Genomic DNA, 17307 nt, shown 5'->3' with positions numbered 1-17307 from the left:
TAAAGGGGGGTGCATGGCAGGCAGAGTAACTAGGACAACTCTGATAGGAAAATACCCCTAATACCAGGTCCAAAGGAACTTCACATTCGACCAAAGAACAACGAAAGAAACATCTACTAATATGAAACTAAGACATTTGGCAATTGCTTACGAGGGGGGAACCAGCCCTTAGCTAGGAGTATAGTATATTTCCAAGCTCATAGTGGTAATACTACTTAGAAGATTCACAGATGTCAGGCTGCTGTTGAATATCCCCAATCTTTAGAAATGTTATCTCTAGGATACTTGTGTAAAGGTATTAAACTAAGGTCAGCAAACAACAGTTGCTATATATATATATATATATATATATATATATATATATATATATATAATATAAATTGACTGCGGACCTGTTCTGTTGTGCTTCAGACTGAGAGAGAACGAAGCTGAAGAATGCAGCACTCTTAGTCCGAGTAATGAATGTATTAAGACACTTCCGAGGTTTCAAATAGAAATATAAGAAAAGAATAATGTGAGCCTATAATTTGAATGCAGCAACTCACTTGCAGCTAAAATAAACACAGCAATTGGATAATAATAATAATCAAAGAAAATGCAATATATCAAAAATGAATATATATGCAGTGACTACATTTATTTATGTATGCACACGGTAAAGCTAGATATTAAGAATTAAAAATGCATCACCATGGAGATCGACTCCAATATCATGCTTGTCTTCCAGTGTCAAGCTGTGGAACCTGGAATAGCTGAGAAAGGAGGAATTTCCCCAGTGGGACTCTGATCTTCTTGGGCAATGAATCCACCCACAGGCATGAGTTCCTTCTACCTCAGTGTCAAGGTTCCCCACCTTATCTACCTTAAACAAACTTAAGAGGAAGGCTCTAGAAATCTCCCTCCTATCGAGTAATTTGTGAAATGCACGCGTTGGCTGTACTTGGTCAGTGTTGAAAAAACACGCAAGAGATTGGCCAGGTCCCAAGGTGACTTTCCAAGACCGAGCTGTACCCTTCTCTGCCATAAACATTCTCATTTCACATCATTGTGCACTCTTTTCAGTGTTTTATCCACCATACTATGTTCCCTTCCCTGGTGAGAAAAGTGAAAACACGTTAACAAGCTGTGGAAAAAAACCTGTGCCACCAATGTGACAGCCTTTGAAACTAAGCTAAGCACAAAAGGGAGTTGGTGGTCAAGATGGAGTTGGTAGTTAAATACAAATAGCATTACACTCCACCCTTTGACCAGTGACTTCCATAACTTACCAGTTTAGAAGTAACCCTTTTCGGTTTAAACATTGTAAATAATTTAGGTATTCATTGTAACCAGCAACGTAGCATGATTATAATACAAATCACCACAAGTGTCCCACCTAAAATATTGTGTAATTGCCCAAAATAAGGTATCCATTTAAATAACCTGCACGACCATCATTGCTTCACATCTTGTTTTGCTCCTTTTACCAGTTCATGTACGGTGTCAATATGAGACTAAATGGATTTAGAATGGTCTGATAATTTAAAACTGCACATGCCATCGAATTCTGAGCAACCATGATAGTGCTTTAACAGTAAATAGTCATTGGCGGACCTGTTTTGCAATGTAACTTTTCTAGTACCTCGTATATCTAGCAATAACACAGCTGAGACCATGGAGGTATGAGTGACGTTCTTAACCATTAAACATGCTAACTTGTTGATAACTCTAGTATTATAAACAGCTAATCCTGGAACTCCTACTGTAGAAATGCTTAAGCTCATATATTTTGATTTAGATAATTGAATTTCAGAGTTACGGTTTTCGCTTTATTCAACTAGTTCCCTTGGATTGCGAGTATGAATAAAATGGAAACATGATGAGTCCTAATCGTATAAAGGTCCACGAGTTCTATTAGCAGGAATGGATGTAAAAGTGGTATTTCCACAAGAACAGCCATCCCACTGGTAGTTTGACATGCTTGATGTGACTAGTAGCAGTCACAATGTGGAGACAAGACATGCTATTATCCATATTCTGACAATGGTTATCGTTTCTGTGCTGACACAGTATTTGTTATTCCCACTGGATCTCTTGAGGAGACCCCGTTGTTGCCTCTAGGCGCACTTGTGCACATTTTCCGATTTTTGTGAGAGTCACAAGTTAAGTTGTAACAAACATCACCAATGGTAATATTGTAAGTAATCACCTGGGTCAAATTGTCCATTTTTTTATCTGTTACCTCTTGGCAAAACCTACAATATTCATAGGGATTAAAATGAGATGACACTTCACTTTCTTGAACTGCTCCATCTTTGTTGCTAGCATTAAGTATTTGCAGTAAAACCTTGGCAGGAGTTGGGATAGACACCAAACAGGTGGCAAGGACATCCACCTTACTTAGCATCTGAGTCATACAAAAGACAGACCTATTAAGTATGACTTGTGCCAGATGAGTCAAAACATTTTCAGTCAAGTGCAGTAAAGGTGTCAATCGGCATGGTTGATCAATCATTTTGGAGCTGGGGGCTTTCGGTCCCTCCCGACCGCCCACGCCCGAAGAGAGTCCACATAGAACAGCTAGCCCACAGACACCTCGTCGTATGAGCTGTAAAGAGACAAGTATCATAATTCTCGCAAATGTTTATCCGCTGGTACATATTCTCATTGTTCTCTACCTAGTTTCATGATTAGCAGGACATGGTCATTTCCCTTGGTTATGATTTCTGCTGGTTCTGGAGGATGATTTGGGGATTCTACCCACACCTTTGCACCAAGGTTTTTGTCCATTGAGCCAAAACCTCCCTCCCCACGCACTGTAACAGTCTGAGCGTATACAAACAGTCGCTACCAACACCAGGCCCACTTGCTGTTGAGACTGGTTGATAACTAGGATCCACGTAAACATTCAATATGTAGTCAGACCAAATGATTTTTATATATACATTTGAACCTGCTTCCCCTATCCAAAATGTCTATGGCTTACCAAAATTATCTTGTGTTTTTGCTTTTTACAGATGTCTAATTTGTATCCATTGTTTATCAATCTGGGACTGTTTTAGTTTGCATAGCAGTTATTTTGACGGTTTCTTAAGAGCAGAAACTTCTCATTTTACTTCCTGTTGTACTACCTATTTAACTACCTCATTCTAGAGTAGTTTCTTCATCTTTCGCTTGCTCTATGAATTCTTTTCCTTTCTAAGTGGGCTCTGGGAGAATAACAAGATCTAACAGTGGCAATATTACTCCTTGCCTTTGAATTTACAAATTTGATTCTTGCATAACAAAAGTGAACTTATGGTTTCCCCTCAAAGAACATGAAAATTTGAAAAGTTTAAGTCCTGTTCAGAAATCGGGGTCAGTTGCATCTCATGGAGGCCAACCCACTATGAAGGTTTGCTCTTTCTGACCTCATTCCATCTAATCCTTTCCCACTTTTTGGTGTTTGTTAGGTAATCTGTATATAGAATTTTATTCTGGGAAGGGGCAATTGCTTCCAGATGAATATGCTGAGCTGATTAATAATTGGCAACTTTTATATCGGTGAACAAACAAATCAACCAAATGGAACATAGAACCAGACAACAAGGTATTATATAGGCGATGAGCGTAGTCTCATTGCTGCAGGCAAGGCGGCTGGATTTCCATGGCACTCTTCCGGTAGTGAGGCAAGTCCTCCTGATTCTGCGGCAGATCTTGGGTGACTTCTTGTTGCCAATGGCAAAGTAGATGCTCTAGTTACACTGGTCACTACCCTTTACTTTTGTATGCCACAGGGGCCATCTCTCTTCACTACTGCTCCTACCTGGTGGGGGTTTGCGAACAGTGCTGCACAGTGTGACAGGCCTTTCAGGTCACAGTGTTGCACAGGACGACAGCGCTCCCCAGTCACAGCGATGCACCATGGACATGACCCTGAATCTTCAAGATGGGCCAACTTGGCATACAGGGTTGCTGAGTTGAGCGGCACATAGGCAGATGGCCTCATCAGTACAATGGTCCACTCGAGCAGCACACTGTCTGATCGGTGCTGTGGTCCTGATCGTATTACTTTCACTCTTCACTTAAGAGGTCCGCTCAACAGGCTCTCCATTGGACCTTACTCCTTCCAAGCATTGCACTCCTCCTCACAGGATCCTCTTGTCTCAGAAGTCATTAAGAGAGATGCTGGTGCTCCAGGGCAAGTGGTCTTGATTCTACTGTGTGATGTCCCCTCACCTGGCATGGAGACTAGCAGACCTTGGTCCCTAGTCCTGATCACAAAAGGCAAAAGCCATGCTGAGCTTCTCCACACTGATGTACAGCTACAGTTTGACAATTGTAGGGCCTCAAGCTCCCCTGTTTATATTCTGTTTCCTGAGACAAATGCTATTTAGTGTCCCAATCTTTGAAATTTGTGCTGTGGGTATTGCTTCCTGTTGAAGTACCCTCTCCTCTGTCGAGTCCTTTGTCCAGGGAGCAGTCACTCACAGTATGAACATATCCAGTCTCAATAGCTCCATAACACAGGCCAAGGGAGTGATTTAGAGTATCACACCTAGATGCCAGCCTCACTGAATAATGCCTTATAAAAGGTTACAAAGGCCCCAGCCATCCTCTTTGTGATTCCCTGTCTCTGCAGTGCTTTCTTTATCAGCTCCATCATCTCTCTGACAGTGTGCCATGCCCCACTGACCAGTGGCCTTTTCAGAATCAAAGAGCCCTTTTGAAGACCACGGTTCCACCTTCCTCCAGTGTGTGTATTTGTCCCACCCAGCTCTCAGGTATGCAGGTAATCCACAAACCTGTCTTGGATGGCTCATGCACACCATACATCAGGGCCTCCTCCTCACATCTTTTATTCTGCAAGAAGCTGAAGACCTGGGTCTTTGACTAACTCATCCGGGCTGACTCCCAACACTTTCAGTCCTACTCCTATGTGTCTTCTCCAGTCCCTGGATTCCGTCATGGGCGATTAGTCACACAAAACAAATCCACATAACAAAACACTTGCCTTTCCAGGGCCTTGGGTTTTGAACATGGATCCAGGATACCTCCATTTGAACCCTCGGACTTCCATGTATTGTACCACACAAAGGAACACCAACGTTACAGCACACACACACACTGCACAGCATGATGTAGGCAAAGGGTGAGTTAAGTACACAGCAACGGGACATTACATGAGTGGCTGATAGGCCCCACTCCAGTGACACAGGTAAAAAGGCCTGTTCACTGTATTTACTATTACCAAATCAGTATGCTGCCACCTCTGCACTTGTGCCGCTTATCTCTTGGTAAGGGCAGTAGTCCTTTACCGCTACGAGAGTAGAGCTTTGAATGCTCCTGCCAGGCTAACAAGAAAGCAATCCATGAGGTGGGATGTAGTATGGGAATTGTGGTTCTTACTGCAGGTTTCTGTAGATCTCTTAAATAGAATGTATATGTGTCATTGATATGTAATAGGCAATATTCTAGATCGGACTGTTAGGTTCCAGATTATGGCCCTGTGAGGTTGAGCTGTGCTTTATTGCAGTCGTGGGCCTTTTTCTCTCATAAACCTCTGGTGTTTTATTAATTAGATCGCTTGTGACCTGCGTTCTTACATTCATCGTTTGCAACATCATTTTGGCGACGAGTTGGAGCATCTTTCGTCAAACTCACCAACACTGATTTGAAAGATTGTTATTTACGTCTCTGCTGTTTACGACTTAACTTTACGGAAGTGGAAGCACATTGTAAGGCTATTTGATCGGTGGACCTACTATTTCCAAGTAAGACTTTATTTCTTGTCCCATTTTCATCCACGCTTGGCACAGTCATTGGAAAGCATTATGTGTTCAAATATAAACTTGTACTGATATTTTCATACAAGCTTTATTCGGCAGGTGCAGAGTGGAGGTTTCAAAGGTAAATTCTTACTGGTATTGTGGACGCTAGTGCTGTTGTTCAAGCATGAGAAGATTTCTCCACTGTCGCCTGCTGTTTCGTCAGCGCAACGTTCTTTGTGCAAGCTCTACTTGCCATCTGAAGTAACGTATGTGATTATACAGCACGTTATCAGTACAAGCCCAACTTCCCATCGAAATTCAAGTACCCGACTGTACGTCACGGTCATCTTTGAACGTTGGAATGCATCTAGATGAACTTAATTACGCGTATGCTGTATTTCTTCAGCATATTGCCATGCATCATCAACATTTCTATACTGATTTATGAAGCTTTCGGTGACCGGCACACTGGTTAACTGCCTGTCAAAACATGTATTTTCTACATTTTCTACTCTTCATAATTTACTCTACCTCTTCACTTTACATAAAAAGAATAGGCACATTCCTTCTGGTATAAACGGTGACTAATACAATAAAATCAATAAATATATTTTTTTTAAATTGTATTTTCCCTAGTTTTGTCATGGCCAATTCTAACAATGTTATGCAGCTGCCACCATTCTTAAAAGCTCCAGGTAAACCACCCATGTCATGGACAAAGTGGTTAAGAATCTTTAAAAACGACTTAGTTACTATTGATGCTACTAGATATAGTGCTACTCGTCGCACAGCTCTACTTTCTCAGCCACTTTGGAGAAACTGGTCAACAAGTATTTGATATTCTACCACAAATTGAGGCATCTTCAGAAGATGAATCCTGGGATGTGTACATAAAGGCTTTAGCATGCATGAGTAAGCAATATACTGATGAACCTTCACTTATGCTTGAGGCATAACTTCTTTAAAGGAAAACAGTTAATGGATGAGTTGAAGAAGGTTATTTAGCAGTGCTAAGAATCCTGGCTGCAAAATGTGAATTTGGTACTAATTTGGATATATATTTGCGAGATCAGTTTATTTTTAAATTGTTACAACAAAAAAAGAATTCAGGAATGCATTTTAACGTGCAAAAATCCACCTTTGGATGAAGTAATGGACATAGCTCGGAGTATAGAGCATTCCTTAAATTCATCTAAAATTTTAACTGAGTATCATAAAGATTGTACAAAAACAGTTGCAATGTGTGAAGTTACAGAGAATGGTGTTAAAGCTATATCTAGTAAGAGCAGGTCAAAGAAAGTAGTTGTTAAAGTCATTACTGTTATAGATGCAGTTCTAAATTTCATTTAGGAAATAATCCATTGTGCCTAGTAAAAGGCAAGGAGTGTAGCAATTGCACTCAAGTAAATCCAAGTTTAAAATTAATCAGATGGGCATGGAAGTTGAAAACGTATGTGAAAGTTTAACCCCTCGGGTGCTGAGGACGCAACCATTATGTCCTGCTATGGGCCCTCGGGGAGAGCTCCCCCTGATGGCCAAGCACCCCCTCCCCTGGGCAGGGATGGAAAAGGAATCGCTCTCCCCCCCCCCCCGCCCCCCCAGACGATTGCACGCTGACCTCATCAGAGGCTGCCCCTACCGCGATGGAAGCTACGCTTTAGCATTTCTCCTCCAATCACATGGAGGGGCGAGAGGGGCATCAGAGGAAAGGAAAGGCCTTTCCTTTCCTTTGATGTCTCTCTCAGCATTTCTGCTGCCCGATCATAAAGCGATCGTGCAGCAGAAATGCCCACTAGACACCAGGGAGTTTTCTGTATGCATAAGGGGAGCAGCCCATTGGGCAAGAGCCGCTCCCCATGGAGGCATATTACTGTTGGCCATATCTGCCCGGCCTGTTTTTGGAAGGCCTATCTGCTCCCAAGGGGGGCAGAAAACCCACCAGAGACAAAGGAAGATTTTTTTTTTTTTTTTTAAATAAAAAAAAAAAAGAGGTTGGGGTTATGGCCATAGCCCCACCCCAAATATATGGGGCCAAAGTTGTTCTGCCCACCGGTGGGTAGATGGGGCAGTTACCCCTGATCCACTCTCTGGGGGATGGGGGCAGAAAACCTACTAGATGCCAGGAAACTTTAAAAAAAAAAAAAAAAAAAAAATGTGGGGTGGTGGCTACCAACCAATATGGGCATGGTGATGCCCCCACCCGAACTGAATGGGGTAACAGTCTTTCAGCTCTTTCCCACACACTAAAACATCTTATCCCACTGCAAGCAGGGGGACATTTGATTATTTTGGGTTTTGGTTTTACATTTGGGCCATGAGAGCTTGCTGACTCTCAAAATCGTCCCACTTGGAATGGTGAGGGCTGCACTATTTGGACTTTGGGACGCTGCCATGTAGAAAAATCCACAAGACCTAGACACATCTGAAAACTAAACATCTGGCTGAGTCCAGAGTGGTGTGCTTCACATGCACCCGCACCATTTTTTTTTTACCCACTATGCCCTGCAAACCTCCAACTTTGCTGGAAATCACACATTTTTTCCCACATTTTTGTGATGGAACTTTCCGGAATCTGCAGGAATCCACAAAATTCCTACCACCCAGCATTGTCGCATCTATACCGATGATAAAATCTGCCCTGCTTGTCAGCCTTAAAACGTTTTTTTGCAAACTGCCCTTTTGGACCCGCTTTGGTTCCCCATAATTTTTGACATGTTTTTTTGTCTCTTCCCTGTCACAGGCACTTGGCCCACCTACACAAGTAAGATATCATTTTTACCGGGAGACTGAGGGGAACGTTGGGTGGTAGGAAATTTGTGCTGGTGCGGTGATCCCACACAGAAATGTGGGAAAATTGCCATTTGTTTTGCTAAATTTGAGGTTTGCTGAGGATTCTGGTTAAGGAAACACTAGGGTATCTTGGATTCCCTCGGGTGTCTCGTTTTCAGACATTTTTGGGTTTGGTAAGTTTCCCTATATGGCTGCTGATCCCAGGACCAAAAACGCAGGTGCCCCCCGCAAAAACAGGTTGTTTTGTATTTGATCATTTTGATGTGTCCACATAGTGTTTTGGGGCATTTCCTGTCGCGGGCACTAGGCCTACCCACACAAGTGAGGTACCATATTTTTATCAGGAGACCTGAGGGAACGCTGGGTGGAAGGAAATTTGTGGCTCCTCTCAGATTCCAGAACTTTCTGTCACCGAAATGTGAGGAAAAGTGCTTTTTTGCCAGATTTTGAGGTTTGCAATGGATTCTGGGTAACAGAACCTGGCGAGAGCCCCACAAGTCCCCCCTATCTTGGATTCTTCTAGGTGTCTAGTTTTAAAAAATGCACAGGTTTGGTAGGTTTCCCTAGGTGCTGGCTGAGCTAAAGGACAAAATCCGCAGCTAGACACTTTGCAAAAAACACGTCGGATTTCAATGTAAAAATGTGATGTGTCCATGTTGTGTTTCCTTTCGCAGGCACTAGGCCTACCCACACAAGTAAGGTTCGATTTTTATCTGGAGACTTGAGGGGGTGGCGGCAGGGGAACAGAAAAGAAGAACAAGAGTTATTGCCCCATGTCTTTCTCAACAGTGTGAAGAAGACATCTATTTGATAAATGCACTGTAATTCACATGCTAATAATATTGGGACCCCGGAATTCAGAGATGTGCAAATAACCACTGCTTCTCAACACCTTATCTTGTGCCCGTTTTGGAAATACAAAGGTTTTCTTGACACCTATTTTTCACTCTTTATATTACAGCAAATGAATTGCTGTATACCAGGTATAGAATTAAAACCCTTTGCAGGGTGCAGCTCCTTTATTGGCTCTAGGTACCTAGGGTTCTTGATGAACCTACAAGCCCTATATATCCCCGCAACCAGAGGATTCCAGCAGATGTAATGGTATATTGCTTTAAACAATCTGAGCTCGCAGGAAAAAGTTACAGAGTAAAACGTGGAGAAAAATGGCTGTTTTTTCACCTCACTTTCAATATTTTTATTTTTCAGCTGTTATTTTCTGTAGGAGCAACACAAATAACCCCCTAGTGAATTCAGAATTCTGTCTACTTTTCAGAAATGTTTCTTTCCGGGATCCAGCATTAGTTTCGCACCTATTTCTCTCACTAACTGGAAGGAGGCTAAAAGCACAAACAGTAAAAATGGGGTATGTCCCAGTAAAATGGCAAAATTGTGTTGAAAAATGTGATTTTCTGATTCTAGTCTGCCTGTTCCTGAAAGCTGGCAAGATGGTGATTTTTAGCACCACAAATCCTTTGTTGATGCCATTTTCAGGCAAAAAAACACAAGCCATTTTCTGCAGCCCTTTTTTCCAATTTTGTTTTAAAAAACGAAATTGTCGCTGTATTTTGGCTAATTTCTTGGTCTCATTTATGGGAAACCACGAACTCTTGATACCTTTAGAATCCCTACGATGTTGGAAAAAAAGGACGCAAATTTGGCATTGGTAGCTTATGTGGACGAAAAGTTATATAGTTATAAGTGCGAACTGCCCCAAATAGCCAAAAAAAGGCCTGGCACCTGAAGGGGAGGGGGGGGGACGCCTGGCAGCAAAGGGGTTAAACAATGTTTTACTAACAATAGATGTCATTGATTCAAATGTATCATTTTGAAAAATGCAAAGGACCTATTTTGAAGCAATGATTGGTTCAATTAATTTAAGTATTATGGCTGATTCTGGTTCGCCTATCACAATCCTTTCGGATACAAAGTTGTGGTCAGAGAAACTATTGAAGGAAACTGATATCAATCCGAAGGCATTTGGAGGGTATGATATAATTATGAAGGGATATTTTGTTGATAGCTTGAACTTCAAAGGGAGAGAAAGTTTAACTAAAATGTGTGTTACAGAGAACAATAAAAACTTAATGGGTTGGCAAGATCAGGCCAGGTTAGGAATTATTTTAGAACCTGGATCTGGGGAACACACCTTTTTATCAGTAGAATATTCTCAAGGAAAAAGTGATGACAGTAAGCTAGATGTTTTGTTTGAAAAAAAAATGGAAAGGGTATTTAATGACAGGATAGGATTGGTTAAGGGCTTCAAACACAGGATGAGGTTAAAAAAGGATGCTGTTTTTATTATACAGAAAGTTAGGCATGCTCCCCTATCAGTTAAAGACTTAAACGAACTGTGAGACAGAATGTGTGAACAAGGAATAGTGACACCTGTAGAATCATCTGAATGGGATTCAGCATCGGTAATAGCCAGAAAAAAATCAGGTGACATATGCTTATGCACTGATCTGAGAGCACTTAATCACAGCATTGTTGTGGATGGCCACCCCTTGCCTAGAATTCACGATATGTTGGCAAACTTAGGCAATAGAACTTATTTCTCTATTATTGACCTTAAGTCAGCGTATCATCAAATTCAGTTCACTTATTATTCTCAACCTTTAACTATATTTATAACCCCATTTGGGGCATATATGTATAGACGGATGCCATTTGTGTTGGCATCCGCTGCTAGTGTTTTTTAAAGATTTATGGACAGTCTGTTTGGTTGAATCTGCCATTCAAACATCTAAAGATGATATTCTCATTCACACTGAAGATCTTGAACAGTATTATGAACATTTTGAGTTTGTTTTGTGTAAGGTAGAGAAACATGATGTCACAGTCAGTTAACAGAGAGAAATGCAATTTCTTAGTCAGAGAAGTTGATTTTTTGGCACATAGTATATCTAAGAAAGGGCTAAAACCTAAAATGTCTCTTTTGAAATCTATTTTTAGATGCACCTGTACCCACGGATAAAGATTCTTTGAGAGCAATCTTGGATTTAAGTGAATTTTTTGCAAGGTTCATACAAGGGTATACTTTGATTCTACAACCATTAAGAAATATTCTAAAGAAGAATGCTAAGTGTTTGTGGTCTGAGGAAGTTCAAGAGTCTTCTGATAAGATTAAGGGCTTAATCATAAATGCCCATATCATTAAGCCATTCACTTAGGGTGTTAAAGGCATTCTAAATGTAGATGCTATCTCACTAGGGTTGGGTGCAGTAATAAGCCTGTTTGTGGTTGGCAAAGAACATACTATAGTGTTTGCATCCAGAACATTAAGAGATAGTGAGAAAAAATAGAGTAAATTTGAAAGGAGACACTTGCTTGTTCCTGGTCAGCTGAAAAGTTTAAAATGTTTAGTTGAGGGGCAAGATTTGATTTATATACTGATCATAGGCTATTGATGTTTATGTTTTGAAACAGTTGTTCAAATAAAGCCTCTTCCAGATTAATAGGACTTCTGTTCAGGTTGCAAGAGTTCAATTCTGAGATCAAATATGTGCCTGGAGGTAAAAAATATCAGGGCTGACTGACTTCCGAGGTTGCCTGTGAATGATGGAGATATTGAAGAAGATTAATGTGTTATGACTCTAGCCGATGCCATAGAACATACTTTAATAACTTAGGAGGAATGGAAGAAATGTGAATAATGTAATGAATGCCTGGGCTCTGTCAAAACTGTGTGGTTGGCCTGCTCATAGGACTACGAGTGTAGAAATTAGCTCGTTTTCTCAAGTTGCTCCAGAGTTAACATTAGTCAATGATATAGTTATGAGATTGGGAATGTTTGATCCACCTATGGCGTTACTTACCAAAATAATTTCGCTCACACATAAAGGGCATCTTAAAATTTCTGCTACAACTAAGAAAATCAAACAACGCTATTGGCGGCCAGGTATTGACAGTCAGGTTAAGTTGTTTATAGACAAGTGTGCAGAGTGTTTGTGCTCCGACAAACATTGGAAGGTCAGTTCTTCTCCTTTATTTTCTGTGGAATGGCCAAATGGAGCATGGGAGAAAATTGGGATTGATTTTGCTGTTCCATTAAATATTTTGAGTAACAAATAAAATATCTTATTGCAGTGATTGACAACCGCTCTAAATGGTTATATTATGCTTTTGTTAGAACAATTACTACACGGGCTGCAGTTACATTTCTAGAATGTTTATTCCAATTGGAAGGTCTGCCAAAAGAAATGGTAACTGATAACTGATCATATTTCGCTTCAGGTTAAATGACTGTTTCTTAGAAAAACATGATGTCAAGCAAATTAAGGTGCCATTATATAATCCTTCATCCAATGGTCTGATAGAAAGAGCTAATTGATTTTTGAAAGAAGGTGTACAAACAGCCTTCACCAACAAGTTAAATGTAGTAAATTATTTACAACAGAAGGTTTGGAATTACAGTATCACACTTCGCAGTACCACAGGTTTTGCCCCATTTGTTTTACTGAGAGGTAGAAGGTCCAAAAACTATTCTTAATCCAACATGGGTATATTATCGAAATGGGAACGTCAGTTGTGAGTTGAAATTGGAAACTGTTTATGAACTAGTGGAAAAAAAACAATGCTAGCACAAAATATTTTGACAGGATAAAACATGTGAAAATATGGAGGTGAAGCCAGGAGATTGGGTTTTAATAAAAAAAAAAAATAACATGAGTGTTGAAGGGTGAATTAAACATTTCCAAAACACGAAGGTTGAGAGAACATCTTAAGGGTCGTTGTTACTGGAAAGTAAAGGATGGTGGAATAAGAACACTGTTGTTAAGCTGAGCAAGGAACAAGCAAATATCATAAATAATAAATTACTAAGTCAGAAATTGATGAATGACCATGCAATTAAAGAAAATTGGTATAATTTTGGTAATTTGACTGACAATTTTAGAGTAGTAAATGAATCTCTTACCAATGCTAGTGATATGTTGAAATAAAATCTTGGTATGGGTGGTGGATATGGTGACAATTTAGTAAAAAGTAGTCATATTAGAATTGTACCTGTTAAATTCAGGGATTACATTAGATAGTAAACTTTTTAGGTTCTATGTTTTTCTCTCATTTATAGAAAGGGGATGTTGTAGTATGGGAATTGTAGTTCTTTTATCCATCGCTTGCAATACGGACCTAGGTCATAGTGCACACACTATGTTCGCCCATGACCAAAAATCTGTACCATTCATCCAGATAACGTTGCAGCAGGCAAACTCTGGGCAGGGGTGCACGTCCATCACCAGGCAGGGGACTTTTACACCCAAACTGCCGCATATCATGAATCTGGTCGAAGAGTTTCATACTAAGGGTGTGAATGTTGATGTCTAACTTTTGAGAGGTTAGATTCAGTGTGCTGTGTTTTCCTGGCAATGCAAAAGTGATATTGATATGGGTAAATCCCAAACGGTAGAATTTTGCAAATGGGAGTCTTCTGAATACTTAAAGGACTTAGTTTTGCAGAAGCTTTAGAGAAATAAGTAGCAATGTCTCCCAGCTTTCACAGTTTTTAATAAAGTGTACAGCTCACTGCAAACAGTACTCTGTAGAAATAGTGCTTTTGTCTGGGGAAGAGCAAGGGTACATTTCTCCAGCTGGATGCTATCAACGGCCCACTACCTGTGTTTTTTAAGGGTACCCTCCAGGAGGTTCCAATTAGTGACACGATTTTCCCTAGATGGGGAAGCCTGGAAGAGAAGGAGCAGAGTCCAGCAAATCGAGGTAAAACGTGGTAATTATGATTTCTTCTGGGTTTTCCCTCGAAAAGGTAGTGGGCAGAGTGCAGCAGTTCCAACAAAGTGGGCAAACATTACATAGGATCATAAGATTCCACAGGGAGTAGATGGCTACAGTATAAAGCTAGGTAAGTTCAAGTTCATGTAAGGTAGCTAACCAAGGAACATGTTTTTCCAGAAGAACAGAGGCTATTGGTAACTGCAAAGTTGCAGCAGATGTTGAAAAAAATGGGCAGTTGTGAGGGTGTCAAAGAGTTTCAGGGTTTTTTTTTAGTTCAGTTTTGTTAGTTAAGAAAAATAACAAACGTTGGTGTACGGTGATAAACTTGAGGGATCTTAATTGGTTATTGGAGTACAAATACTTTGATGGAGAGTATCCATTTTTGGGAGACATCTTGCAGGAAGAAGGTTGTTTGGGGAAAATAGATCTTAAGGATGCGTATTTCATGATTCCACTTGTGGAAGTATGTCTTAGATTTCTTCAGGTTAGATGTTCTTTAGCAATTAGTTCGCCTTCCATTTGGATTAGCTGCAGCCCCTTGTTTTGCCATGACTTTGAGGCCTTCACAAGTTATCTCAGGGTGTTCATCTAATAATGTATGCAGAAGATTTTCTGTTGCTGTCTCACAATCAGTTGAGAAGCCACTTATGGTGATGGATTTCTTGGAAGGCCTGGGGTTTATATTGACTAGGGAAAAGTTAATTTTTCAGCGATGCAGGCAGCCAGGTCTCAGGTTTTCAGATAGATGTGGTAAAGACCGACGTGAGTCTTTCTGTTTGGAAAGGGAAGATGATAAGGGCAGAGTTGAGGGCTGTTTTGAACAAGGGTCTGTTCTGTTTGAGAATGTTAGCACAAGTGATAGGACTCTTTTCGTCATTGATTCAGACATTGTTCCTGGGCTGTCTCATCATGAAGTTTGCAGTGCTAAAAGGTTGTGAGACTGCAGAAAGAATTGTGGCATGGGGATGAAGTATATTTATACAAATGAGGAAGATAACGTTATGGTGGTTAAAGACTTTGGAAACCTGGAACAGCTGGGCAGTTTTTGGAGAGTCACCAAACTTTGTTGGATTCAAATGAAAGTCTTTATAATTGGGGAGCTTATTTTGGCTCAGGAGATTGGATGAAGATGGAATTTGGTGGGAAAAGAGTTGCCTATCAATTGCTTTGAGATGAGAGCAGGTTTGCTTGTGCTAAATTGTTTTGGGGGAGCTTTGGATATAGTGTTTACTGTGGATAAACAGTTTATCAGTGGTGCAGTCTATAAACCAATTAGGAGGCAGAAGGTCACGCAACCTGACGCCATTAAGAAAGAAGTAATTGTGTTTTTGTTTGGAACACAAGGTAGATTTGGTGGCAGAGTATCTGTCAGCTTAGAGAGTGGAATTCTTGCTATTTGAGAGATCACTGCGATTGGTGTCTCAATCAGGCAGTGTTTTGCAAAACACCAGAGATGTGGGGACCAAAGGAGGGGTCACTTCTGACAAATTAGTTGTTGAGAGAATTAATTTAGAGGCCCTATACAGGGGCAGAAGCTGTAGACTAATTTCAGGAGGATTAGAGTGCTTTCAAAAGGTAATTTTTTTACCTTTACTTGCTATGATAAGAAAATGAAATGTCAGGTTGTATTGGTTTCTCTGTTTTGGGTGTCACAGCCCTAGTTTCCAGGGATGGTGGAGTTGACAGTGGAAGAGCTATGGTTGATTAGTCTGTCCGAGCTTGCCTCCAGACCAGGAGGAGAACAACATCCCCTGGTGAGCAATGGGCCCCTGAACCTTCTTGTGTGGAGGATCTCCAGGTGAATGAGAATTTGAAAGCTTTTCAGTTTAGGCTTTAGAAATCCTTGGGCAGTCCTGGCTTCTAGGGACAGGAATGAGGTATACAGGGAGTGCAGAATTATTAGGCAAATGAGTATTTTGACCACATCATCCTCTTAATGCATGTTGTCTTACTCCAAGCTGTATAGGCTCGAAAGCCTACTACCAATTAAGCATATTAGGTGATGTGCATCTCTGTAATGAGAAGGGGTGTGGTCTAATGACATCAACACCCTATATCAGGTGTGCATAATTATTAGGCAACTTCCTTTCCTTTGGCAAAATGGGTCAAAAGAAGGACTTGACAGGCTCAGAAAAGTCAAAAATAGTGAGATATCTTGCAGAGGGATGCAGCACTCTTAAAATTGCAAAGCTTCTGAAGCGTGATCATCGAACAATCAAGCGTTTCATTCAAAATAGTCAACAGGGTCGCAAGAAGCGTGTGGAAAAACCAAGGCGCAAAATAACTGCCCATGAACTGAGAAAAGTCAAGCGTGCAGCTGCCACGATGCCACTTGCCACCAGTTTGGCCATATTTCAGAGCTGCAACATCACTGGAGTGCCCAAAAGCACAAGGTGTGCAATACTCAGAGACATGGCCAAGGTAAGAAAGGCTGAAAGACGACCACCACTGAACAAGACACACAAGCTGAAACGTCAAGACTGGGCCAAGAAATATCTCAAGACTGATTTTTCTAAGGTTTTATGGACTGATGAAATGAGCGTGAGTCTTGATGGGCCAGATGGATGGGCCCGTGGCTGGATTGGTAAAGGGCAGAGAGCTCCAGTCCGACTCAGACGCCAGCAAGGTGGAGGTGGAGTACTGGTTTGGGCTGGTATCATCAAAGATGAGCTTGTGGGGCCTTTTCGGGTTGAGGATGGAGTCAAGCTCAACTCCCAGTCCTACTGCCAGTTCCTGGAAGACACCTTCTTCAAGCAGTGGTACAGTAAGAAGTCTGCATCCTTCAAGAAAAACATGATTTTCATGCAGGACAATGCTCCATCACACGCGTCCAAGTACTCCACAGCGTGGCTGGCAAGAAAGGGTATAAAAGAAGGAAATCTAATGACATGGCCTCCTTGTTCACCTGATCTGAACCCCATTGAGAACCTGTGGTCCATCATCAAATGTGAGATTTACAAGGAGGGAAAACAGTACACCTCTCTGAACAGTGTCTGGGAGGCTGTGGTTGCTGCTGCACGCAATGTTGATGGTGAACAGATCAAAACACTGACAG

At 41.1% G+C, this 17307-nt stretch overlaps 1 protein-coding gene across 4 annotated transcripts in view; it reads left to right on the top strand.

Moving 5' to 3' along the window:
- Positions 1 to 17307, top strand: part of SLC19A1 (solute carrier family 19 member 1) — a 136912-nt gene that overhangs the window by 11141 nt on the left and 108464 nt on the right. For 2 of the 4 annotated variants that reach the window (XM_069225467.1, XM_069225466.1), the window contains exon 2: positions 5541 to 5732. The exons of the other annotated variants lie outside the window; for them this stretch is intronic. The gene's annotated coding sequence lies outside the window, so the exon portion shown is untranslated. The remainder of the gene's footprint in view (positions 1 to 5540; positions 5733 to 17307) is intronic. 4 annotated transcript variants of the gene reach the window in all.

This window comes from Pleurodeles waltl, chromosome 3_1 (genome assembly GCF_031143425.1).
Source record: "Pleurodeles waltl isolate 20211129_DDA chromosome 3_1, aPleWal1.hap1.20221129, whole genome shotgun sequence".
Lineage (NCBI taxonomy): Eukaryota > Metazoa > Chordata > Amphibia > Caudata > Salamandridae > Pleurodeles > Pleurodeles waltl.
Note: the sequence above shows the minus strand (reverse complement) of the source record. Positions and strands in the feature narration are given on the sequence as shown.